Source organism: Lonchura striata, chromosome 14, assembly GCF_050655825.1.
Source record: "Lonchura striata isolate lonStrDom1 chromosome 14, ASM5065582v1, whole genome shotgun sequence".
Classification (NCBI taxonomy): Eukaryota; Metazoa; Chordata; class Aves; order Passeriformes; family Estrildidae; genus Lonchura; species Lonchura striata.
The window spans coordinates 455,476-482,251 of record NC_140716.1 but is presented as its reverse complement, the minus strand read 5'-3'; the positions used below and the strand labels follow the sequence as shown (position 1 = coordinate 482,251).

The 26,776-nt window shown below is 47.8% G+C and overlaps 1 long non-coding RNA gene across 27 annotated transcripts in view; it reads right to left on the bottom strand.

The window, feature by feature from the left end:
• Window positions 1-2,811: 2,811 nt before the first annotated feature.
• LOC110477764 (uncharacterized) overlaps window positions 2,812-26,776 on the bottom strand; it is a 55,464-nt gene continuing 31,499 nt past the window's right edge. For 9 of the 27 annotated variants that reach the window (XR_014958457.1, XR_014958464.1, XR_014958465.1 and 6 more), the window contains 5 exons: window positions 25,999-26,154; window positions 20,165-25,756; window positions 15,476-15,669; window positions 12,793-14,025; window positions 2,812-10,598 (listed from right to left, as the gene is read on the bottom strand). This is a non-coding gene — a long non-coding RNA (uncharacterized LOC110477764). The remainder of the gene's footprint in view (window positions 10,599-12,792; window positions 14,026-15,475; window positions 15,670-20,164; window positions 25,757-25,998; window positions 26,155-26,776) is intronic. The other 18 variants (XR_014958478.1, XR_014958479.1, XR_014958480.1 and 15 more) reach the window with 18 other exon arrangements.

The window sequence follows — 26,776 nt, the reverse complement described above, 5'->3', positions numbered from 1 at the left end:
CTGACCCAGGGCCCCTGACCCAGAGCCCCTGACCCAGAGCCCCTGACCCAGAGCCCCTGGCCAGAGCCCCTGACCCAGGGCCCCTGACCCAGAGCCCCTGACCCAGAGCCCCTGGCCAGAGCCCCTGACCCAGGGCCCCTGACCCAGAGCCCCTGACCCAGGGCCCCTGACCCAGAGCCCCCGGCCAGAGCCCCTGACCCAGAGCCCCCAGCCAGAGCCCCTGACCCAGAGCCCCTGGCCAGAGCCCCTGACCCAGGGCCCCTGACCCAGAGCCCCTGACCCAGAGCCCCTGGCCAGAGCCCCTGACCCAGGGCCCCTGACCCAGAGCCCCTGACCCAGGGCCCCTGACCCAGAGCCCCCGGCCAGAGCCCCTGACCCAGAGCCCCTGGCCAGAGCCCCCAGCCAGAGCCCCTGGCCAGAGCCCCTGACCAGAGCCCCTGACCCAGAGCCCCCGGCCAGAGCCCCTGGCCAGAGCCCCTGACCCAGAGCCCCTGACCCAGAGCCCCTGACCCAGGGCCCCTGACCCAGGGCCCTTGACCCAGAGCCCCTGACCCAGGGCCCCTGACCCAGAGCCCCTGACCAGAGCCCCTGGCCCAGAGCCCCTGGCCAGAGCCCCTGACCAGAGCCCCCAGCCAGAGCCCCTGACCCAGAGCCCCCTGACCCAGAGCCCCTGGCCCAGAGCCCCCAGCCAGAGCCCCTGACCCAGAGCCCCCTGACCCAGAGCCCCTGGCCCAGAGCCCCCAGCCAGAGCCCCTGGCCCAGAGCCCCCAGCCAGAGCCCCTGACCCAGAGCCCCCGGCCAGAGCCCCTGACCCAGGGCCCCCGGCCAGAGCCCCTGGCCAGAGCCCCTGACCCAGAGCCCCTGACCCAGAGCCCCCTGACCCAGAGCCCCTGGCCAGAGCCCCTGACCCAGGGCCCCTGACCCAGGGCCCTTGACCCAGAGCCCCTGACCCAGGGCCCCTGACCCAGAGCCCCTGACCAGAGCCCCTGGCCCAGAGCCCCTGGCCAGAGCCCCTGACCAGAGCCCCTGGCCAGAGCCCCTGACCCAGAGCCCCTGGCCAGAGCCCCCAGCCAGAGCCCCTGACCCAGAGCCCCCTGACCCAGAGCCCCTGGCCCAGAGCCCCCAGCCAGAGCCCCTGACCCAGAGCCCCCGGCCAGAGCCCCTGACCCAGAGCCCCTGGCCAGAGCCCCTGACCCAGAGCCCCCAGCCAGAGCCCCTGACCCAGAGCCCCCGGCCAGAGCCCCTGGCCCAGAGCCCCCAGCCAGAGCCCCTGACCCAGAGCCCCTGACCCAGAGCCCCCGGCCAGAGCCCCTGACCCAGAGCCCCTGACCAGAGCCCCTGACCAGAGCCCCCGGCCAGAGCCCCTGGCCCAGAGCCCCCAGCCAGAGCCCCTGACCCAGAGCCCCTGACCCAGAGCCCCCGGCCAGAGCCCCTGACCCAGAGCCCCCGGCCAGAGCCCCTGACCCAGAGCCCCTGACCCAGAGCCCCCGGCCAGAGCCCCTGACCCAGAGCCCCTGACCCAGGGCCCCTGGCCCAGAGCCCCTGGCCCAGCTCAGTGCGGCAGGGTGGCTGCAGCATGACTGGGGAGGCAATCGGCTGCCTCCAGGCTGGATTGCTGCCAGCGGCAGGGATGTGCGAGTGGGTACATGGCATGAGAGAGCATTCCGCAAGTATGTGGGCTGTTCCTGACTGTATTTTTCTTACAGTCAATCTTTCACAGATTTATGCTAGAGAAATGGGAACATTAAATATCCCCTTGCTGTAATTCAGCATGCCGCAAGAGATATAGATTTAAATATTTAGTAGCACATAACTGGCTAAAAGCCTTGGCAACATTTTAAAAAATCACTTTTTAACAAAACTGGACTGAAATATTCCCCACAGTTAGAATTTATGGTTTGTAATCGGTGTTCTTGTGATAAATAGGAGTGAATATATATTTATGAACAACAAATGTTAATGAAGAAATAATATGGGAGTCCACCTTCAGGCTGAGTAGCTGCTAGTGCTCTGCAACATTCCCCGAGGAATGCTGACATTGAGCAAACAAAAAGGCCAGATCAACAGTGCTATTAGACTGAAAAATCCAGGAGAAAAGGAGCATGGTCTGGGCACAGAGGCCAGCTCAGAGGCGGCTGCACTCAGTGGGGGCTGCAAAGGCACGGCTGAGCTCGCTCCTCGCCTGCGGATCAGACATCGCGTGTCTGCATCGCAGCCGGCAAACCTTCAGCACGACTGATTTGTATCGGGTGAGCCATTCATTTGCATGTGTTTCCCCGTGATAATAAAGCTGGAGGCAAAGCCCACAGTAACTGCTTCTCTCTTCTGTCCGGCGGCAGGAAGAGATTTATCTCGGGGTGGTGATCTCGATTACCGCCTGGGTGCAGCACTGGCAGGAGCAGCATGCTGATTTCTCTGCACTTCACACCCAGTAGGAGCAGTCTGGGTTTTAATACTGGCCATCTTCTGCACCAAAACGTCGAATTAACACAAGCCAGACTGTGGAATGATAGAGAGTGTGGGGGATCCCTCCTCTCACATAGCAGCATCTGCTCCTGTGGGGCTCTGCACTCCATCCTGGATCGAGTGGAGGGAACCACTGGGCTCCCCAAGGTTTGTGGAGGATACCACAGCCCATGGGCTATGCAGGCAGAAAAGCAGTTCAAAGACCATTCCAGGGCACCAGCTTCAGAGAGCAAGATCCACAGCAGGAGCTCTTGGAGCAGCCATCACATCTCTCTGCCCCATGGGGAGGCTGGCACTCGCCCCCACACTAGCAGCACTGAAGAACTACAGCAGCCAAAGGAAACATTTCCAATATTAAATAAAACAGACATGTTTATTGTGCAATAGAAGCTCTGTGATCTTGGAACACGATTTGCATAAACAGACAATTTGGCTATAGACAATTTCAACATTAACAGGTATTTACATATAGAACAACTCTCTCAAAATACAATTAAAGGCCTTGATGGATTGTAAAATGTCAACATATTTAAAAGGCTACAATACATGCTTGGTTTATATCTCCTTGGTCAGACATAAAACTGGAGTTTGTTTACATTTTCTGGGCCAGAGCCCAGAGCACAAGGGGCTTCTGGCTCCCTGCATCAGGACGTGCAGGGATCAATTTGCTGATTATTCCTCCACACTAAAATAATCTCTATTTTCTCTAAGGACATATTTTTAATAGGGAGGATATGGTTCACCTCACCACTCCACTCACTCTGTACCCCTAAAATAATCTGCAGGACCCCTGTTTTCCATATTGCTCAAACAGAAGCTGGTAGGATGGCATTCATTCAAGGCTCAGATATTGCAGCAGAAGACAAGATTTGGACCTCACCTCAGGCTGCCTGAAAGCAGAAGAATCCCAAATCAGCAGCAGCCTTTTCCAGTTTGGGCCAGAACTTCTATCTGTCCAGAGAAAGCATCTGACACCTCAGCATTTTTTACCAGAACACAAAAGCCAAAACCCACCTCTCCCACTCCCAAGAGAGTCTCCAACCCACAAGCTCACTACTTCACCCCACCAAAAAGCTAAGTATCCAACACAAATGGGAACATCTCCAGTATCAGCGGAAAGTCCTCCCTACCTCAAAGAGGCTCCCTCACTACTGTGAGACGTGGGGGGTACATGTCCAACCACCCCTGGAGGAGAGGTACAGCACAGCTCAGGCACCCACATCCTGAAAGATGCTCTTTCCTCCCTCCAGGAGGAGAGTGCAGGCAGGAACTTTGCTGGCAGGCAGACCTGCACAGCTCAGCTCACCAGGCAGGAGCTCTGCAGCACATGGCAGACAAGCGAGGTGGCGAGAACCAGGCTGCACACTTCTGTCTAATTCAGCTTCACACCCTCAGAGTTTGGCTGTCAGAACCAGAACACAAGTCACCCAGCCAAGATTGTCTCAACTGCCAGGTGTGACGCATCCCTGGAAATCTCACCAGACACTTGGTTATTTTACCCCCAAGTTCTCTGCCTCTGACTGTACATTGAAGTTACCTGAGAGAAAGAGAAGGCTGAAGTTTCTTCCCAAACCGCTCTAGCCAAACACACCACCTACTGCTGAAATAATAAGCAAGAGCAATTGTCCTGACTGATCTTTCTGAGAACATTTTGAAAGCTGCTCACAGCATTTCTTCTCTTCAAGGTCAGATTCTTCAGGGACTGAACAATTCTGCATTCATCCTAAAAACACAGAGCTTATTTATAAACTGCCTAATATATTTTAAAGGGCAGACACTCCACATTTTACTTTTTATTGCCACTTATCTTCCATGTCTGCTGCAGTTTTTTATTCTCTGCTATGCCAAGGCACATCTCTGCTGCCCTGCTGCTGTGTGGCTGACACAGTGGAACACCATGAACTCAGTTAAGTGCAGCCCTTGTAATCTGTCAGAGCTCATGGAGGGGATCCGGATGCTTTCCCAAATACCACTGAGCTTATAAAGCAAAGCAAAAACCCATAAGCAGTCAGTGACTGTGGAACTCAAAGAAAGACTGAGAGCTATACTCACAAAACCAACAACATCAGCCTGGGAAAGTGGTGGAGGAGCAGCTTCAAAAGTGAACAGACTTTGCTCCTGGCAGAGCAGCACCCTAGCCAGAGTCTGTTCCATTCACAAGGAGCCATTTGCCTCCCTATCCTCTTTTATGCTTTCCTTCCAGGCAGACCCCACACAGATGAGGGTCACTGACAGGCGTTGTGCTCCTGGTTGGTGCTGAAACACAGTATCCGTGAGAGTCACCCCACCATCACCCCACCAACAACCCCATCCAGAGTATCACCCCTCCAACAGCTTCAAGCCATATAATTACAGAAACTATGAAGTCTGAGAGACAAGTTACTTGTGACACACAGCACATGACACAGATACCAGCACACTTGTAATGGGTCTACATCATGGGATGATCAATACAGAGATGGAAACCCATACAGTTTGCAATTTCTGAAAGAAAGCACATTTTTTTCCTTTATAGATTCTTGATAATTAACCTACTCAATGCTTTTTATTTGCATTGATCACATTTTATAGTATGATTAAATTTGTATGGAAGCAAACCAATTAGTTTTGCTTTACACTTATTGAATCCACTTTATGGTCAGACAAATTAACTCCGTTAGTTAGTTTGATTTATCTAACAGCATAAAGCTTGAAAAACTGGGCTCTCAGATAAACAATAATTATATTTTTTGCTATTTTTCCTTCTTGGGAAAAACCATTAAACTTGGAGGCAGGTATGAAGAAGAAGCAAACATTCGTCACAGACTGGCCTTTCCCAAAAATTTAAAAACTCAACCTGACTGTTTGCCCACTGCCAAAGCCTCTATTGAAAGGTACCACCATATTCTGCACAGATACTGTCTCCTGGCAGAGAGGGAGTGCCAGCACAGTGACCCTGTCCTCAGGAGTAAGTGCCAGGCTGTTTTAGGAAGGTAACTTGACCACTGTTTGGGAACTGCATGTAGACACAGGACTGATGGGTGCAGTGGGCATCCAAGATGGTATCTTAGGGAGCAACTGGAAATGCTGAGCCAAGAAGGTGTACCCAGGGAAAATGACCTATGGGAGAGCTGGAGGGAGATCTCAGAAAAGCGAGCAGCCTGGGCAACCTATCAAGTCTTGCAGGGAAACCTGCTAATAGATGCCCCTTCCCCCTCAGTCTCCACCTGGGCTCTGCCTGTCCTGGCTGGCCCTTGGCTCCTGAGGACAGGAGCTCCCACTGCTGTGGCAGGCAGCGGATGGGATGGCCCTTGTCAGAAGTGTGCATAGTGGGGCAAGCCTGGTCGAGAGCCCCACAGCTCTCAGAGCATCATTCTTTCCAGCGCTGTGTCACTACAGAGACGTGTGTCAGGATGGGTCACAGGCCACAGCTGATGGCTGCCCTTTAGAATGACCTGCTCCAAGGCTGGCCCCTCTCTCTTTGTCACTTGGGCAGGACACACAGTTTGGAATAAATGATTGCCAGTGCTGGGGATGTGTTCCTCTGTACTAGAACAGAGCCCTTGCAGCTCAGCACCAGAGATAGGTCTCTGAGCCTGGTCTTCCTCCTGTGTAAGCATTCCTTAGCCTGGGGCTCAGCAACCCTCTCATGTATAGCAGGGCCCATCAGAAAATAAGTTTTTTACTGGCACAGTGAAACTGTCATTGACACAGGGACAAATGGGCCAAGGTAGTTTCCTAGCACCTGGGCAGCTCTGAAGCCTATCCTCTTTTGTATTCAGCAGCTACAAGAAAAAGAATTTGTTCCCAGTTAGTAAATGAGATTTAGTTAATAAATTGGCACATGTGAGCAAGCTGCCAGTCGTTGCCATGCAATGCAATAAATGAAGAGATGGAAGCTTATTATTTTACAAGAAGAAGCTGTTTTGTTACAGGATGAGGTGCAGGAGAAATGGTTTTTTTTGGCAGGCAGTGGCCACATTTGGTGATCTTTCATTTCACATATCTTCACGGGGCAGTCAGAATACAGCCAAGTCTGCTGAACTGTGCAGGGAAGCCCCTTCCTGACAGCTCCATCACCACCAGAGTCCTCAGGCATGGGGGGCTCCTGTCACTGATGCAAGCCCCAGTATAATATCTACAGAAGAAGCCACATCAGGTTACCCTGTACAGCTGCTGTATAGGAAAACCTGTTATGTTAGAATGTAAAACTGCAGGAGGAAGAAGGAAATTTGGAAATCCTGGGAGCAAATCCATTATCAGACCTATCTTATGGGGCCCCATTCCTTTGCTCCTTATTGATCCTGTAACATAAAATTCAAAAGTAGTATCTCTTACTGGATAAAACACTAGTTAGTTTCTAAAATATCAAACTTAAATATGATACTGAGAGACTGAGACAGCAACAGACTTCTAAGGTGGGGAACTGAACTGTAACTTGGAGGACTAAATGCAACAAACAAAAGCATCCCAGCTCTGCTCTGAAGTGGGTATAACTTTGCAGGGTCCTTAGAGGACACTATTGCTCCTCTTCCTTACAATGGTCTCCTTGAGAGGCTTCATGTGCACAGATTCCACAACTGACATTTGGCCAAGCCACGAAGCACTATGAAAGTCAAACCTTGGGCTGGGAGCAGCACACCATCTGTTCAGGCCTGAAAGACAGGAAATCACTATCACAACTACAACCTAATCATGATCAGCTGTCTGGCAGCTGACAAGAACACACAGTGTCTGGTGAAGAGCAAAAATGCCTATCAGCTGAGCCCTGCAAGAGAGAAATGAAGTGTCTGATGGACTGAGGGAGAAGTACAAGAGCGGATAGCTAAAACAAGGCTAATGAAAAAGCAGAGTGATGTGGTCCAGTCATAACCAGAGAGCATCTACACAAGGTTCCTCCACTTGCACCTATACACCTGTACTTTGTACCTCTAAGTTGAGCCTGTTTTGTCCTTGAAGAGTTTTCTCCCAGTCTCTATCTCAGCTCATAAACCCTTCCTTAATTTTTTTGTCTACGCTGCCCACCTGTGGCACGGGAGGGTGAGGAAGTGGCTTTTGTGGGTGCCTGGCGCTTGGACAGTGCCAAACCATGACAACACCTCTGGTTAAATTTACATCCTCCATGAAACAGTGGCCAGGAAGTAGTCAAATATGTCTGCAGGAACAAAACCAAAGCCTACAGCAGAGATGGGAACCAAGCACTACATGTGAACTCTGGAGGACAGGAACTAAAACATGCACTGGATAGAGAAACTTAATCTCTGAGAAAGTATGGAAGACGTTCTGTGAAAAGGACACTGATAGCAGATCCCTGAAGAGACCAAAGTCAGCTCTACTGAACTCCAGGGTAGAAGTAGCAGTATTTTACTTTATTTTAATTATTGAGCTGTTCTTATTTCAATCTACAGAAAAATACCCTTTTTTCTAATTCTCCTTCCCCTCCCTCTATGGGGGGAGGGTGAGCAAACAGTTGTGGGACTGAGTTTTTGGCTGGGGTTAAGCCATGACAACATCTGCTGTTCAAACACATTTGCTGCATTTATCTATTTGCAGAACCTTGTTATCCCAGGAGCATCTGATCATCCACAGCCATTGTGGGTGTAGATACTCTAGACACACTGGGGAACTGACCTCAGGACAGTTCTCTGTGAAAAGACTTAAATCCGTAATGAGTTTATCACTTCCTCACTTGGCTAAATAGTGAATGCCAAGGAAAAATACACTACTGCTAGTTACTGTAACAGCCTACTTGGGGTCACAGAATCATTGAGGTTGGAAAAGCACTCTAAGACCATCAAGTCCAACCATTCCCCTGCCAAGATCATCACTAACCCTTGTCCACAAGTGCCACATCTACACATCTTTTGAATCCCTCCAGGGATGTTGACTCACCACTGTCAGGAGGTGAACAATCCTCTCTGGAAAGAATTTTTTCCTAACTTCCTATTCCCATCTAAACCTCCCCTAGCACAACTTGAGGCTGTTTTCTCTTGTCCGGTCACTTGTTACCTGGGAGAAGAGCCCAACCGCTACCTGTCAGGGAGTTGTGCAGAGCACTAAGGTCCCCCCTGAGCCTCCTTTTCTCCAGGCTGAGCTCCTCCAGCTCCCTCAGCTGCTCTTCAGACTCATGCTCCAGCCCATTCCCCAGCTCCATTCCATTCTCTGGACCTGGCCTGCTGCAAAACTGTCATCTTTAAACACCTTTTTGAAAGCCACACCTAAACAAAATGAAATTTAATTTTGGACAAACTGGAAGATAAAAAAGGCGAAAAACTTTGAACAGAGACATTATGTGCTGTGATGGTACAGCAGCTATTCCTTGAGCAGCACAAAGCACAGTTTTGCCTGTGCTCAGCTCTGCACAGGAAATGTAGACTTTGTCCATCATTGTTGTTTCCTTATTGATGATAACAGACATAGATTGTCCTGGAATGTCTCCTCCACTTTTCATTTCAAGCTTGCAGTTTCAATCAAAGTACTCTCTTAAAAGGTATTTTGAGGAATTTTTTGCATTTCTGTTATGTATGTAAGAAGCCTTAATTGTTTCCAAAATAGCTTAGTTTCAGATAGCTTCAGCATTCAAGGTATTGCAGCAACACAGGTGCCATAAAACACACGATGTTGGATCACACCTACAGACTTCCACAAGTAAACATGAATCCTGTGTGCTGATCTTGGCCAAGACACAGTCAATGCACCCAATACTTAGGGAAACAGAAAGCATGTTGCATTTGAGTTAAGATGAATGGCTAACTCCAGGAACACTGAACACCCTAATGGATCATAGCAAAAGGGAAACAGTACCACAGAGGACAGGTAGGAAAAGTCCCTCTTTTCCCAGCTCAGCCCCATGGCCCGTTAGAGCTGCCACTTAGGGAGAATCTGACACTCAGGGCAATGCTGACCAGCCTGTCACTTGTTCACAGACACAGATCCAAAAACCAGGGGTAGCTGGGTGCAGGCCAGGCTGGCTGCAGGGACAGGAACAAGCACAGTGTCTGTGCCATGCAGGTTTGGAGGCTGCGGGCAGGGCAGTCTGGTCCTCATCTCCTGTGGGCAGGTGGAAGCAGAGTCCAGGCCAGGAAGGTTTTTGCAGAGACAGCGATGGTGATGCAAGCCATGTTTTCATGTCATATGAAGGGAATGGGCAGCACCTCCCAGAAAAACAAAGGCTCTTTCTTCAAGAGCTGTGGCTACAAAATCACTTCTCTGTGGCTGAAGTGATTCAGGACGTGCATCTCTAATGGTGAAGGACTGCAGCAGGAGCAGCTCAAAGCCCTGACCCAGAGGAGGCTCCTGCAGGCACAATGCTCTCAGAGGAGGCAGTGCAGAGTCTGGGGAACAGTACATCCCCCACTTCAGGAGGCCCATATCACTGAAGAAACTGAACTAGAAGTTTAAAGGCTGCTATGATACATCTAATTTTGTTTTTTAACAGTTGCTGTCCTTTTTCTCCTGTCTTTCTTTTCTTTCTGGAACAATAACAAGAGCAGATAGGCCTTCTTTAATCTGCTCCCAGGGAAAGGTGGAATGCTGATTGCTTGCTGTGCCTCTTTTGGTCAAGCATTTTTATCCTGAATTGCTATGGGGAAAGGTCTTGGCTCTTCAGGCAGCAGCTTTTGTCTTTTTGTGAGCTGAAGGGTTTTTCCCAAAGTGAGTACTGAAATGCTTCAATGATCTTTAAAAAAACATTGTGCAGATTTTGTGAGATTTCAGACTGCAGTAAAAGCAAAATTTAACACGCCGAATGTCATTTTTTTTAAGGAGTTAAGCAAAAGGCTACTGGAGCTGTCAGAGTTTAAGCTTCAACCTTTATGTTTACAAAGCAAAAAGGGCAATTAGATGTGGAAAAATAAATTTTTCCAGGACTCTGCCAGCAGCTGTGGTTTGTACTCAGACTTCTGAATGACAGGCTAGTTTAGTGCCGCAGGCAGAGAGTCAGTGTAGAGCAGCCCTGACATTTCTTTGATGCTAAGCAGTGTACCCTAATAAAGATGTGCTTTGAAGTCACTCCCTCTTGCCTGGCATGCAGGCATTACAGAACATTCCCAGGGCAGCAGGACTGGGACTGGCTGCATGCTCCAGGCCTCCCATGCCTGGCATTCTGCTTCCCTCCTTGCCTCAGACTTTCTTCACACATCCATCCACTGAACCTGAGGAAGAAAGTTTTGGAATAAATTAAAGATATGGCTAATAGGCAAGTTCTGTGCTTTTACCTCCCAGCTATTTCACAAAGCCTGTTTTCACCAAGGAGTTGAGGACAGAAGACCTCATGGTCCTGTAAGCAGAGTCCATGAATGAGCACAGCCCAGCCTGTGGCAAGGACGGGTGCCCAAGCTTGCACCCAGTCACAGTCCTCCAAGCACCTGCACGGGCAGCTAAAGGCAGGCCTGCTTTCTCAACAGATGGAGCAAGCTCCTCTTGGCTCTTTCCTGTGCCCCCTTTCAGTCAGTTTTGAGCCTGTGGCAAGGCCAGCAGAGCCCCTGTGAAAGGAGGGCATGGACTACAGACAGCAATTCCCCAGCGTCAGCTCTGAGGTCCTGGCTGCCATTCAGGGAAGGACTGCACTCCCTTCCCATTCCCTTTCTATCAGCCTCCTGTTCTTCATGCATTTCTTCTCTCTGCAAAGACCAAAGTGCAAAAAGAGAAATGAACAGAAGTGGGGGAAGGCACTGGGAAGCCCATCTCCAAGTGTGAAGTGACAGCAGATGGCAGAGGCACTGCTCCCTGGCAGATGAAGAACGTGTCAAAGGCAGTCATTGCAGCAGCCTGCCTGACTGCCTTGGCTCCCAGCTGCCAGCAGCCGTTGGACCTGGATCTCCCAGTACACAGCAAATTCTTGAGCCTCCTCCCACAAAGCTACAGACACAGGCACTGGGGCAGCTCCTTAACCCCTCAGCAAGGATGCAGCAGTGCAGGGTCAGACCATGGCCCTGCAGCACAAATCTGCTCAGCGCTGCCTGGGTATGAACTGCTCCTCACATGCTCAGCAAAGTAACATTGTTCCCTCTGCCATTTACTACCCAGAGCATCAGTGGCTCATGCCAAGCACAGCTTTTGGCACACCTCCATACACAGCCTCAAGCCTGGGCATACAGGGCCGGGAGGGAGCAGGACCAGAGCAACAGCAGCATTCAGCTGCCAGTGGGCAGAAGACCACAGTCCTACCTCAGAACTGGAGCCTGGCATCCCAGAGTGAAAACTTAATTAATTATAGCACTAAGCACTGCTGTGATGCCTTTACATTTACAAAGGTCTGGGTAAACACTAACTAATTAAACTACTCTATTTAGCAATTATATAGTTATTTAGGTTTTCCAGATACTATGCACACATTAGCTAATTAATCTACTCGATTATTTCCATGTTTTATATTCCAGATCACTGTACACTGGTGGCATGAGGAGGAAACCTTAGCAGGGACAGTAGAAAGCACACTCAGATTTAGGTGCCTGACATATTTTGGGGAGATGAACTGAGAAGGTGCCAGCAGTCCTGGACAGTCCTTCCACCACAGCCAAGAAAAGTAGACAAGTCAAAACTAAAGAAATATGAAGCATTTTCCATCAGAAAGATCCTAAAAGAACTGATCCTAAAAGAACTCTCCAAACAAGGATTAATGTGCGCCCCCTCATGCAGAGCCACAGCTCTCTGTTTATTTCATTTTAACATTGTCAACAGCACTTGCTGAGGTACTTGCTGTGTTCTGCTGACCTCCACTATTTGGGATGGCATGTGAATTGATTGCAGTTGAAAGATTCTTACTGGAATAAAATGAGCTTCTCAATTATTGCCATCCAAATAAATCCCTGTGTTCCAGAGATGTCCAACAGAAAGCACTTCCATAACCCCAAGTTCATGACAACAGGTACCTCCAGCTTGCAAAATACACATGGAACTCCTGGGACTGTACTTCCTTTGACTACTTTGTACTTGACAGAGAAGCTCATGCCTGTGAAAGGCAAGTACCTCGCCCATAGTTCTGGCAATTATTTAGAGTTACATTAACATACGGATCAAGCATACTGCCTAATAGACCCATAGTATTTATTTTTCATTATAACCTATTAAAGATGGATTCTCTCAAGTTGCTGTAATAGAAGAAAGCTTTCTGAAAAGCTGATTTAAATAGAACTACTCATGTTTTTGTGTACCTGAAAAGATTTTTCTTTTGACTGATATAGTGAGCACTGCCTATGGGCACTAGTAATTTGAGTTCTGATAAAGTTGGCATTGGCATTATAACACTAATTAGTAACTAGTTTTTAAATTTGAATTAACTAGAGGACTACGCATCTGAGGTTAAAAACAAAACAAAACAAAACAAAACATTCATTAAACATTTACCTGTGCTTGGACTTGCACACCCCGGCCTGATTCTGAAGAACAGCAAGTGTTCACTCACATCTCAGCTCTGCCCCACAGGTGACAGCAGTGTTGCTTCCAGAGCAGCATTCGACCCAAGCAGATGGGCACCCAGAAGCCCAATTCCTCCAACAGCTGCATTCACATCCATTCCTGAGAAAATGGGGCATGGGAACACTGCAGAAGGGAGCAAATGGGGCAAGGGGGAGCTGGAACAAGGAGCCAGGTAGCATGCCACAGATCCTCCCAGAGCATCTCAGCATTGCTCTCCCCACAGCAGGAAAAAACACTCAGGGCACGGGACAACTGAACAGATTTTGTTCCCACAGGAAAGACCTAAGAGAAAATTTTAATCAGCAAATGTAAACAGATAACAAAACTGATACTGACACGGCCAAACAGTAGTGCAGAGCAGCAGTAACCGCTGAAGCCTTTGCTCCCTGGCATGCATGGCTTTCCCAGCAGCAGCATTCTCACCATCCTATGCCACCTCCCCCTCAGTGTCCTCTCATGTTGTCTGAAGATGCTGTACAAACCTGCAGGGAGATGAGAAGCAAGCAACAGGACAGCTCCAAGCACCAGCACTTCTCAGTCCCACTCTGGAATACCAGGACAGAGAAGCCATGTTTTGCATACCAAGGATGCCTAGCAGAGGAGAGAGGATCTGTGCTGGGGAGAGGGTCAGTATCGAAATGAGGACAAGGCCAAAGGAGGAAGATGGACATCCAATGCTTCTCTGTTACTGCTCAACTGGGAGCAGGGAGATTTTCATGGTCCACCACGGCCCCTTCATAAGATCCAATCAGACAGGAAACAAGCAAGAGGCTCTTTCCCAAGGCTTCCCAAGTCCTCGGTTGCAGACAGATACAATGAGCTTGAGATTTGAAGGGTTCCACACGTCCTCTGCAATAAGCAGCACCAGCATGAACAAGTTATGACACATTTCTGCCACAGCAGAAAACAACTACATGGTCCAACGGACAAAGGCCAGAAGCTGGGATGCGGCACCTGCCAAGGACCAATGATCACAGCAGTCTGAGTTCAGCATCACTCCACAGCTGAATCTGCCACACCATCCCCAGCCTGCTTGGACCAGCACCCTACACACCTGTGCAGTCCTGCATCCCCGCTGCTGGCTCAGGCCACGAGCCCAGCATTAAATCTGTGCTCAGCAGCTGCTTCCTGCTCTCTGCTCTTGGGCCATCCCCTCTGCACCTGCCACGTGGAAAGGAAAGCAAGGCTAAGAACCTGGACAAGACATAAGGAAGCCATGGTGCTGTGCCTACTGCTTTTGGGGGAGTAAAGGGTGAATCATAACTTCATCAGCCTACCAGGAAAAGAACCAATTATCTGGCAATTGTATGTAGTCCATTTCAGTGAGAGGCTCATAACCTAACCAGCCCTCGCAGTCAGGGGGAATAAAATATATGCTGACATCAGTATACAGAGATTCCCATTGGAAGCCACTTTCACTGCAGTGTCATGAATCTTTTCAGAAGCAGCTTGAAAAGATTCACTCAGTGTATCAATCTTCCTGGGGAGTAGAGCTGATGATGGTTGTACATAATAATGCCTAAGCCAATTCACATGCACTGCTAGTGGTTGTCTACAAGTCCTGGCCATAATTAGTGCATTAAATATAAACATATAACTAATAACTCTGAAAGACCATCTCCAGGGGCAGTGAAATCCTCTGCCTTGGCCACTGTCAGCTCCTCAGGTTTCTTCTATAGTGGCACAATCTCCCCATGATTCCAAGAAGGAGAATGGAAAACCATAACTCTTCTCTTTGTTCAGGTGACACATTTTTATGAGCCAAATTCTTTACTTTAGGTTTTGATGGTGATTCTGAGACTTTATGTTTGTCCTGTAATCACAGCACTCCTCTAAAGCAGGAGCAGAGCCCATAACTGCTGCTGCCTTAGTCAGCTTGTGCTGGAGGAGGCAAAGCTGCCTCACTGCAGCCCCCTGAAACAACCCTGGCTGCCCTTGCTGGGGTACCATGGGTGCCCAGCTCTCCACGATGAAGCGGGCTCCTCTCTGCAGCCAGCCAGCCTGGACAGGCGGACCTGCACTCTCCCACTCTTCTGGCATGAGGAGCCCAGGAGCTGTAAGCCCAGCATCAGCTAATGGAGCAGGTGACTGGGAGCTCTCTGGATCAGGACCTCCCAAGCAGCCAGGATTTCTTGAGCAGTATTTGTATTTTCATGTAATCACACATACTCCTTGGGGGTGGCACATTGGCAAGGTGAAACAAGCTTAAATGCCACATCTTCTGCAGAAAGCATGTGATGCATCCTTACCAGACATCCATGTGCTCCAGTACTGCTGGGACCACTCACTCCACGTGCAGGAAAATCCCTCTAGAAGCAGCATAATGCTGTTGCAGACTTTCCCATGTAATAGAGTCTGTGTGTCTTTTTCTTTCTTTTTTATTCTTGTGGGGTTTTTTAACAGGTAGTAAATCACCTTAAAACTTCCCCTTTCATCATTACACAAACAAAATCTGACCATTAATCCCCTGTTTATCCTGTGTGCACACATAGCTCTGGTTACTGCAACTGTGGGAGTCCCCCAGTTACTCAGTGAAATAAGCAGGCACCTGGTTTGTGCTGCCAGAGGAATGTGACATTTGAGAGAGAACACAGTATTCCCCCTTCCTTACCTTGGTGTGTGCTTTACTGCTGGCCATAGGTATGCCCTGCACTCAGGCCACTGAGGAGGTAACGCAGGACACTCCAGAGGAGGCAGCCCCTGAGCATGCTGTGAGCTCACTCTGGGGACACTACACTGCCATCACTTGTCACAAGTTTGTAGGAATGAAGTGTCATCCTAGATCACAGTCTTGTGAGTGACTTTCTGTGAAGAAAGGGAATAGAAAAGAAAGCATCTTACAAAGCAGATTATAGCTGCCTTCACCTTCCCCACCTCTGTATGACTGAGGTGCAGCTCCTGATACACTGGCTGTGTCCTGGTTTTGTGGGCAGTAGCTCTGAGCTGGGACCCTCTGTGCCATCCTCCATAACAACCACACTGAGGGTAGGAGAGCCCAGATTGGGTGGCCAGGCCAGATCAAGTCCAAATCCAGTGTTAAGAGCCCTTTATATGTTGTTTTCTACAGCAGCTGAATCACAGATGCTGCTTCACCAAGCTTGAGATTCATCAGCCATTGCTAGTGTTTCACACAGTAACAAAATAATATTTTAAAGAAAGCAAGTACACTGGCTTCTGGGTCTGCCATCCCCCACTGAAGCCTGGCAGCCTGCCTGCTGCCAGGCCTGACAGGTAGGCAGAGATGGGAAAACCCCTCATGGCTCTTTTTATTGTGATAGCCCTATATGAAGCTGCAAACATATCTGTCACCTTCCAGCACATTGTTTACCAGCTCTCCTCAACATTCCCCAAACAATATTTTCTAGAGACTGTAATTCAATACCTCACACCCCAGAGCTGTAGCATCAGCCCAGAGAGCAGCATGATGAATCTATTGTCTTCCTCCTGAGCTTGGTCTTGGGAACTGGTTTATGCTGTTCCAGCTGTTAATTATCCCTCTGCTTTTTGCTATTCTCATCCCACCTGTGCCTCTGTATTTATCATATGGGTCTACATGCACTAAAAACATTCTTACTCTTTAAAGTATAAGGAGTAATTTATCCCTTTTGTGCAACACAAGGAAGCTCAGGGGACCAAATGGCAAGACTTGATCAATAAGGCACTCACTAGATTAGAGGCACTGGGCCTCAGACCTCAAAGTGCTTGTTTAGAAGAAATGCAAGAGAATGAACTAAGAATGATAAGTACAGACACAAATACAATTTCCACCACTCTCCCTTCCCCATCCCTTCCCCAGCCTGCACCCCAGAGACATCCTCACACTAATCATTGATGAGGACACCCTCCAGAGCCAGGCCAGCCCAGGTCAGGCTACTCACTGGGAAGAACTGCTCCTGCCCTCACAGGCATGGCAGCGCTGTCTCTGCAAGCAGCCAGTGCACAGGAGGAGCACCCCACTTTGCTGGGAAGCAGCACACCAGCCTCCATCTGTTCAGCCCCCAGCACCCACTCAGCACAGAGCACTGCTCTCAGGCGGGTGTTACCTGGTCTCACCCAGGGAGTTGCAGCCAGAATACTCCTGCTCACTCCAGAGTCCCACCATGGTTCACTCACTCCCCCAAACCTTTAGTTAGTGTGAAGCATAAATGTTGAAGGCTGTACATTCACTTTCATAGCATGCGATCCAGAGGACCAACCAGGTAATTTAGAGGTGCCAACACCTGTCCTTCATGTGTTTCTAGTGACCATATCTTAGACCTTTGTCCACACTGTACTGCACCCTCCCTTTCTCACCACTCCAGTACTGCTGCAGGGCTTTCTCACATCTATGCTGAAGTCTTGTTCTCTGCTTATAATGACAGCTTGGATTTCTTAGGAAACCTGCAGCCTTAGGGAACAGCCATGATGTACCCAGCTCAGGATCACTGGCAGGATTGCTGTCCTGCTTTCCACCCCTGGCCAAGAGACTTCCACTGAGGCACCACACATCTCACTCCTTACAAAAGTGAGGGGTTGTTGCTGACCACAAGGACACTTTGGTTCCAAGGATCTCATACAGATAATTAAGACCCATGCTGCCACTTCTTGCACTGGGAATTGCTGATATTTAATGGCATTTCCAAAATATTTTAATAGAAATTTCACGTCTTGTTTCTAATATGACATTTATCTTCTATTAGCATGAAAACAAATAGAAAAGCCTGAAAATCGTTGCTTATATTATAAATTACTTTATTGTTGGTTATTACTTTCTCCATTAAGCTGTCACAATCTGTGCCTCCTCCCATTTTTGTGATGGCCAGCCACTGAAATCCATCATGTTTTCCATGTGATTTATACAGGACCCTAGTGATAACTTTATTCACCAGGAGGATAATTATCAGCTATATTATTAAGGCTGCTCAGTTGCCCTAGGGGATAATGTGTCAGAAAGGTTAAAATCTTGACAAGCAATAGAGTATGTATTACAATTACACTGGTGCCAGGATAGATAACTGACTGTTAGCAAGGAACTGAGCTACATCTTTGCAGCCTTTTCCCAGTAAAGACAGCAGTGCTGTGGTCACACTGAACACATCCCTACAGGACTGCAGCAGCCTACGCCCATCATCTGGAGGGGACTCCAGTAAAGGGACATGCCCCTTCTCATTCACATATATTGACCATTTAAGCCCTGACAACTGTGCCCTCAGTGAGTTTCTTTTTGATTCATAATTTAACAGGATGTGTAGCTGAAGTAGCGGAGGTTTTTCCATAATCCTTCTGTATTTCTTCCCATGTCCCCTAAAAAAGCTTTTCTTCGTAAGAATGGCAGAAGGAGGGAGAGGAAAGAACTGGCATATTTGAAATGAAACATAGATTTCTTCTGGGACTGGAGCAACCAGGTGCATGCCTTATTGGTATAATGGTACATAGGTATAATCTGAAGGATATTGCTGAGATAAATTGCTTTTTGGTTCAGGCACTAACAAAACAAAGTGCTGAATAACTTGGCACTACATCTAAAGTGAGACCATAAAACTAACCTTGGTCATTCCTCCAGTTCTACTATTGTTACATGAAGAAAAGTAGACCGGGGATGGAAGAGCTCATAAATAATTCCTCATGGAAAGCACGTACACCAGCCAGACAAAATCTCTCTCTGAGAAAATGTGGAAAAGTAGTAGACTTAACCTACTTCAAAATGTCATTTTTTGAAGAAAGAAAAAGCCAATCCATGTCTCTTTCTTGATGCTTAAAGGATGTGCCTGTACCACAGCAGCATGTTAAGCACCAAGCCCTAGACCTGGCTTTCAGCAGCTGAAAGAATTTGTTTCCTCAAGCTCTGCCACTTCCCTCCAGTATAATCATATTGGAAATAGATGGTCACCTATGGATAAACATGACTGAACAAGAACTGTGAGACATTTAATAAACTACGTTGTTTAACTTTCTTCTGCTAAGGAAGTGCCAATGACTACAGAAACTGTATTTACCTCAGGTTCATCTACATTTCAGTGGATTTGTCCAGGGGAACATAACTAGTGTGGAGGACTGTAGTCCTAGAGATGAGGGTCAGAGCTCTAGCCCAGCCAGCCTGAGACACCCTGAAGCATTTCTCTGGAATATGAGCTCGTGCCACCCTTTCACTGGTCCTTTGAATGAGTCATGGATGCTGGAGAATTAGAGGTAATTCAAAAAATATCATTTCTCTGTTCACCACAAGTATAAAACGTGAGAGCTTTTGGCTTTCTTTTATTCAGACCAAGAAGCCTTGTGTAATAGATGCAGCCTTGTGCTCATCAGCAACAGTTTTTCAACCCAAGAGGTGCAAGACACACCCCCGGGGCAAGAAGCAGATTCAAGAGCCCTGCAGTAACTCCTAATCCTGCCAAAAATTAGCTACAGTGAGCCTACAAGGCACTCCAGCTCCCCTCTGCAGACTTCCTGGAGTCCCACAGGAGATGCTTAATGCAGTTCTGGAGGAGAAACTCCTTGAGTACTCACAACCATATCTGTCTCCAGGCTTAACATTTACCCTAGAGCTGGACAACTTATTTATGCAGCATACTGCTCAGGGCTTCAAATGACAAGACCTCTGCAAGGGTGACCAGGGAGCTTGCCTTCCTGCCTGATCCCCAGGCTTTTCCTCTTCCATCCAAGGAGTTTTCTGGCACTCAGCAAAGTATCAGAGCCAAGCGTGACTTAAGGACCTATTCGTGTCACCCCCAATGCCAGCTTCAGCACAAACGCACCAAAGTCCTCAGAGCATGCCATCAGCTCCCCATGCAAGGGGGTTTCCACAAAGAGGCATGACTGCAGTCAGTGCTCCCCTCACACAGGGAGGAAGGCTGAACTCCCAGAAGGGCTCCTTTTCTCTGAAAATTTGTTGTTAACTTCCCTGATGACCCCCACACCATGTGCTGCAGGAGGTGTTAAAACATGGACAGATAACCAAGAGTCTCCTCAGATGACAGCTTTGTGGGACTGATTTAGAATGCCTGGCTCAGCCTGGCCACAGCTGGTACTGCCCAACACCCTGTGAGAGGATGAGCAAGACATGAGCAGCACGAGCTGCAACAGAAGCTCATTTGGTCCACAGGCACCTTGGGAACTGAACGTGTTTTACAGTGTCACATCAGCACACAGAGAACAGATGACATAAACAGAGGTGAATTAAAACCCACGTCTCATGAAGGCAAATGGCTGTGCATGCAGCATCTACTCAGCCTGCAGTTTCAAATCAGCAGAAATTTTAAGTACTACCATTTATAAAGGTTCATCTTCACCTTTTGTTTGACCATAAATCTCTGAAGCTCACCTTGTTAAAGAAAAGTGTGGAACAGCAGGAGTCTTGTACCTCTGCCACACCTCCCCCGGTGCATTTCTCTCTGATGCATTACAGATCATTTCCAGGAGAGATACATCTGCATTACAAAGCATGAATACTCCTTTCAATAACAGCAGTGTCCACCACATGCCTGACAGGAGACAGAGTATTTCATTTGCACTCACCTGCTCCCACCATCAGCTCAGCCTGCTCTGGGCAACGACTCCAGGAGGTGTTTCCTAGGTGTGCCACAGGGAGCAAGAGCACTGGGCTATTTGGTAGGAGTTTTCCTGGGCTTGTCTTTGGCCCATTATTAAAATGTCCAGACAAAATCACAGAGAGAGGCAGCCTGGGGAAGGCACAGGTAGATGGTCACTACATCTTCTCTCCTACCAGAAGCATTGAAGGCTGAACTCCCTCCTCATTTGAAAGAAACACTTCATATTTACTGACAGAGAATTAGACAACACAGACTGTAAGAGGAAAGCATAGTTAAATAACACACTGTCCATGGCACAATGCATACAAATGCCTACGTTGGCTCTCTGTATACTATCATCTAGCATTATAATACTTTGCGGAGCACCAGAAGACTGTCTCCACAGGGCTATTACCTCTGACTCCTGATAAAATCTTTCCTGAAGTATTTTCATTCCATTGTGCCTTGCAGATGTTTCCCTTTTTAATTTCTCAGAGACAAGTAACTGCATCTCTGAGAACATTCTTCAACAACACTCTGTTTACTGCCAGATCTCCTTTCTCAGCTAGTACTGGTTATGTTTATCCTTGTTTATCAGATGGGAAAACTGCAGCCCAGGCCCTTGGTTTAGGTTAACAGCACAAACATGTTCAAATAAAAATCGGCTTTATATTACTGGAAGCCCAGTAGCTATAAAAAGATGGGAAACATGAAGTCTTCTCACAGCACAAGGCTCCCTGGCACTGGGCTACAACAGAAGACTGGAGAGCACTGATGGTATAAAGTCACTCCCCCACTCAGCTTCTGCCACAGAACCTGCAGCCAGAATATACCTGTTTGCATGCAGGTCACAAGCCTCTGTCGTTACTGGGTTGCAGCTGCTGGGAACATACAAATCACTCGGTGCATCTTCAGGGAACCCAATCCCACAGGACTGGGAAATTCCTCCTACCAGCTGCTGTCCATTTGTGCTATAGTCAGCATAAATCCAGGAATCAATATTACTGCTTATAGGAATTACAAGCATTAAGGATGTTAGATAGAAGGTGAACTTGCCCTTTCCTAGAGCTAAATGCCTCTTCATGGCACTTAAGCAGCCTAGCAGTAATCTGTCCTTGCTGGATGTACAATCACAGAGGCTCTGCCAGTACTATAAACAGATGTGGAGAGCAGAACCAGCACCTCAGAGGACAGTACATCAGCAGAGCAGGTGCCAATGTGACCAAAGAAAGTCTGAGAAACAGAGCTCCTTCTCAAGGGAGATAGTGCAGAAAGGTGCCAAAGTCTCTTCCCTTCCTCATGGGATAACATCAGACTGAAATAAAAAACACAGAGCAAAGGTGTCCCCTGTTCCTAAGGGAGGTAGAAATTGCAGGATTCACCTACCCTGGACCCAGAAGCACTGCTGTTGAAATCTCCAGTCTTCACAGCCCACAGACCCCTACCTGTACAGAAAGTCCACTTCTACTAAGATATATAATGAGGCGTTTTGTCCAAGCTCACCTGTAAGAAGAAACACATTTACTTGTCCATTTCCTTCAGTGAGCTGTAAACACACTTCTGATACAGCCCTTTGACAATGGCATCCTTGCTGCAGCTGAGACTGGCAAGTCGATGTTAGTGACCTCACACTGTCCCCCTGGGTAAGTGCAGGGCATGTTTCCAACTCACAGGCTGACAAACTTGCAGAGTTGCGTAGGCCAAGTAGAAAGTATAGGAGGCATTCTTCCTCCCAAAATTAAATAAACCTTATGTGAAAAATGCCACTTGGAGTGTCTTGAGCTGTCAATTGCAGGAGAAAGTGATATTGATTTCTACAGAAACTTTATTTGAGTAACCTATTAAATGAAACTTATTTGACACAGATGACTCCAGCAATTTAATTCCCAAGTGAAGTGTTGTCTCCAAGGCTTTGTGATGTTTTTTAACCTGAATGATGAAAAGCATTTTCCTTACAGCCATTTGCTGATGGATCTCAGGGTGTTTGTAAATAAAGTCCTCCAAAGAATCCAGAACATGCTTTCACTGGCAAAGTGCAGCTGATACCCCTGATACCCCAGAACATACCAGGCTTTAGGAGTAAAGCTAAAGGTGCAAAGAGCCTGACAAGAACTGCCAGACTCTGTGGCTTCCACCTGAACAAAAGTGCTGAGAAAAGCCCCAGGATCCAGGAGTTCAGTGGCTGCAGGTGTCACAGTCCTGCCCCAGCCAACACTTGTGCCAGGGCAGCCTAGCTCAGGACTGAGGTGTGCTCAGACCTCAAAACCTCCTCACCTTCCTCCTGCACATTTCTATCCCCAAGTGCCTCAAGGCAAAGCTAGAGCTTCAGAGGCATTTGCTTTTCAGTCCAGCCCCTCCGCACTGCACCTTGAAAACTTGTTAGCTGGCTGTGATCACGAAGCTGCCTGTCATGCTTCAGGGGCCACTCACTTCTGCTCAGCAAATGTTTTACACAATTTTTTTTTTTTTTAATAAGCCAATTTACTTTTTATTTGAAATTTACATGAAACAATTAAATGGCAAAAGTGTCAGATTCCATTTCTTTCATCAAAACAGCTTAATCATGTCTAGAGAGTCAGCACTAACAACCCCAGCCCTTTGGTTCTCACAGCCCCAAGAGCTCGTGCTGCAGCACCAGACCAGCTGTGCAGAGCCCTGGCTCTGTCACATGCTCTGCAAGGGCTGCTTGTGCTGTGAGCTGATTGTCAGCAGTCCTCACCCCGAAGTCCCTCCCAAGGGCCCTGCGTGGGCAGAGACGTACACTTACCTGTTCACTTTAATCCTTCTGTTTAATCCTTCCAAAGAAACAGGAGCTAAGATTACCTCATGTTTTGGGAAGACTTTTCCAGCTGTATGCTGCAGGAGAGGGATGAAAACCACAGCATCTGCATATAGGAGAAGCCTTCTATGGTGTTCTGAACAATGTGTAGGTCAAGAAAAGCCACAACTTGGTTGTAAATGTGCCCATGAGAATTCCACAAAGTTCTGGAGCTCAGCAAACACCTAAAACAAGGCTAAGGAGGGGGAAAAAAGCACTGCCCATGGTTCTGGGTTAGATGGCAGTCTCCCACTAGGAAGCCTCACAGCACTGGATGCTGAGCAGACCTGGGCAGGTAAAGTTGGCATCAACAAGCCAACAACACATCTAAAATGAGACCCACCCTCTGAGAAAGAAGCTGCCTGAGGAGCTGCTCCCTTCCAGTCACTCTCAGCAAGCATCCTGGGACACAGACAGCAGGCAGAGGCCACTGGGCACTCGGGTTCCCCAGCACCATCAGTGCAGCACTGTGACTGCAAGAGCATGCACTTGTGTCCTGCCTGCTGCTGTCCCATCTCTGGCCTGTTCAAGAGACAGCAGAGCCCAGACACCAAATGCCTCCTCCTCCAGCCATCCATCCAAAGAGCTTCTGTAAAACTACTTTGTACATTTCCCCTAATTTCAGTTCAGTCATGGCAGATCAGCCCACAGGATTTAAATGCAATTTTCTCATTGAGATATACTAAGTCTTTCAGGTCTTTCAGGGAAGGAGACAAAACTATGTAGAATCCATAGAAATTAGAGTAACATTTCTCTTCTGCATTTTTACATTTTATTACTATTTAGCGTTAACCTTTTCTACTTCCAAATCATTAACTAATTTTATATTCCACCATCAGATATGGGGCTTAAGCTACAGGAAACAGGAGATCACTCTTTGTTTCATATATACATGAGCTAAAATATAACATGGAAGCCAGTGGTCATTGCTTCTCAGAACCAAGCCCAGAGAAATCAATTCGCTCAAGGCACACTAGAGTCTGCTTGTTCAAAGAGGATGCAATGATACTGATGATACATGGATTCCACTGCAATGCACCCAGCTCAGCTCAGTGTTTCAGCCCAACGGAGCTTCTCCCTCTGCTCCCAGGGTCATCTCCATCAAATTTAAGCACAATAGCTGGGAATCTGGGACCTAAGAACTTGGACAGTAAATACTGCAGCCCGAAAAAATCAAAAGAGCATGTTTAATAACAGATAAGCTCTCCGCTAAGATGCACAGAGCACCACTGCCTGTCAGCAGCAGTGGAGGCTAGCTGGAGCTGCTTTCTTGCAAAGCATCACATATGAGTTGTCATTCCAGGGACAGAAACTAGGCTTGATGGATACAGAGTTAAATTAATGATGACCCTTTCTATGTTAGCTGCCTGAGGGTGGCAAGCATCTGCCACAATCATTGTTCTAACAACTGGCCTGTCTGCTGGGGACCTGCAGGGCATCTCCTGCCTCAGGAGAGTCCAGCCAGATCCAGAGCCACTGTCTCAACACACTGCACCAATCCAGCTAAGTGCTGTGCTCCCAAGACAACTCACACCACAGGAGTTATTCTAAGATCAGCCCAACCTTCTGGAGAGAGGATCTGAAAAGCTCACTAGAGCCTCAGATGGAACAGCAAAGGGAAACTAGGGTTCATCTATCCCACTGGCAATGCCTGGCAGCCCAGGATCCTGTCAGTTCAGCTCTCATGGGATCAGAATCTACACCACTCTGAAGAAGAATGAGGTTCTCCTGGTAGAGCACATGGCATGTACTGTCACAGAGAGGAGCAACCAATCTAATCACCCTGTCAGGTCAAAGCAGCAGCTCCTGCCAGAGACCAGCAATTTGCCACTGAAACCAATTCCTGCCAAAGGTGTTGGGGTGCTGCTGGAGCCTCAATATACTGTTGATGAGCTGCCACATGGATCTCTCACAGTTGTGTACTGATAGCTGATGGAGTATATCCTTAAAGACGAGTTTCCATCATTTAGTATGTTTGTTTTCTCTCCCTGCTTTCTTTCCAGATGCCAAGCCTTCTTTAAAAAGAAAGCACACAAAGCAGCATTTAATTTATAAAACACTACTTTCTTTCTGAAATTTCAGCAAAGCTAAAACTTGACTTGAAAATTAACATCAGCTGCATTTACTCTACACGTAATTAATTCACTTCAACCAAGTGCTACCTTGGGAAAGAGAACAAGTCACAAACATATTCACCTGTCATTGAAAAAGGCAGACAAAGTAAATAATTCAAGAGGTTTAAAAATAAATTCACACATTTATAGAGGCAAACTTCCAAGCTTCTTTTCATCTCCTCTCTGAAGCACCCTGCTGTATGTAATGGAACAGTAATACAAATATAAAGGGAGAGAACACAGGACAAGTCCTGGGCTTGACTTACTTGGAAACCAAAGGAGTCTGTTTGCAGTGACAGAGCTCTGTAGAATACAGACAAAGGCTCCTGGATTTGCAGTTGGGCCCAAAAGAACCAGACCCTTGATATTCTGGAAGAAAATCCTGGCTTTCAGAGCAGATCAGGTTCTTTTGACTGGATCGGGGAGGGAACCTGCAGTGCCTCCTCAGAGCTCTGTGAAAGGGGATATACAACTGTGTTGTCTAACAGGAACCACATCAGCTTTGCTGCTGCATTTATGATGCAGTATTCATTACTACTGTGGCTCCAGCTGGTACTTTCAAGTCTTACATTTATTCTCAGCATTCTTACTAGAATGAAATAGTACTGCAGGTGCATCAGTGAGGGGGCTGGCTGCCCCTGCTCTTCCTGAGGTTCTGTGTGCTTCTGAAGGATGCAAGGAGAATGGCACGTACCTGGCTCCGCTGCTGTGGACTTCTGTCCCAGGCTGGGTGCTGGCAGACCTCACCATAGTCTTTTGCCCAGAAGACACTGCTCAGGGACTTGCCCCGGAAGACTGCCCCTTCACCAGTAAAAAAGCATTTCAGAAATGATGGGCTTGGAGATGATCCCTAGAAAGAAGGAGGAAGAGCCTTTCCTGGATCCACTATGCCCAGGATATTCTGAACCAGGGCAGTAAGGCTACAGAGGATTGATGTTCCTTCCACCTCCAATATATGCCTGACTATTCTACACAGAATTGGGAAACATAATTCCTAATACCAGGTAATAATGATCTGGGACTTTTAGTATCTTCAAAATCTGTAGAATTTTATTTCCTAGAGTGTTTGAAAATTACTCTTTGCTAACGGCTAGCAAAATGTCTTTGAAGATAAACATCTTTCCAGGGGCATGTCAGGTAGCTCAGAGCAGTCACCATCCCTTGGGATAGAGGAGTCACAGCTCACCCAGAGGTAAGGAGTCCCCAGTTCAGCACTCAGACTGAGGTAGAGAACTGTACAGAGACAGAGTCCCAGCAAAGAGCTCCCTTTAAAGTATACAGTAGTCAGGTCGTATTTTGTCTGTAATATTCCCAGTGCTGATGCTTTTTTTGCTCCCTTGACATCAAACAAACTATCCTCTCCACTTTCAGGTCCAATCTGCTTTATTTTTGAGAAATCCATTTTTCCCTCTTTCATAGCAGCAGCAACAAGAGTGGGAAGGTCTTTGGCACCTAAGACAGAATTCCTTGCA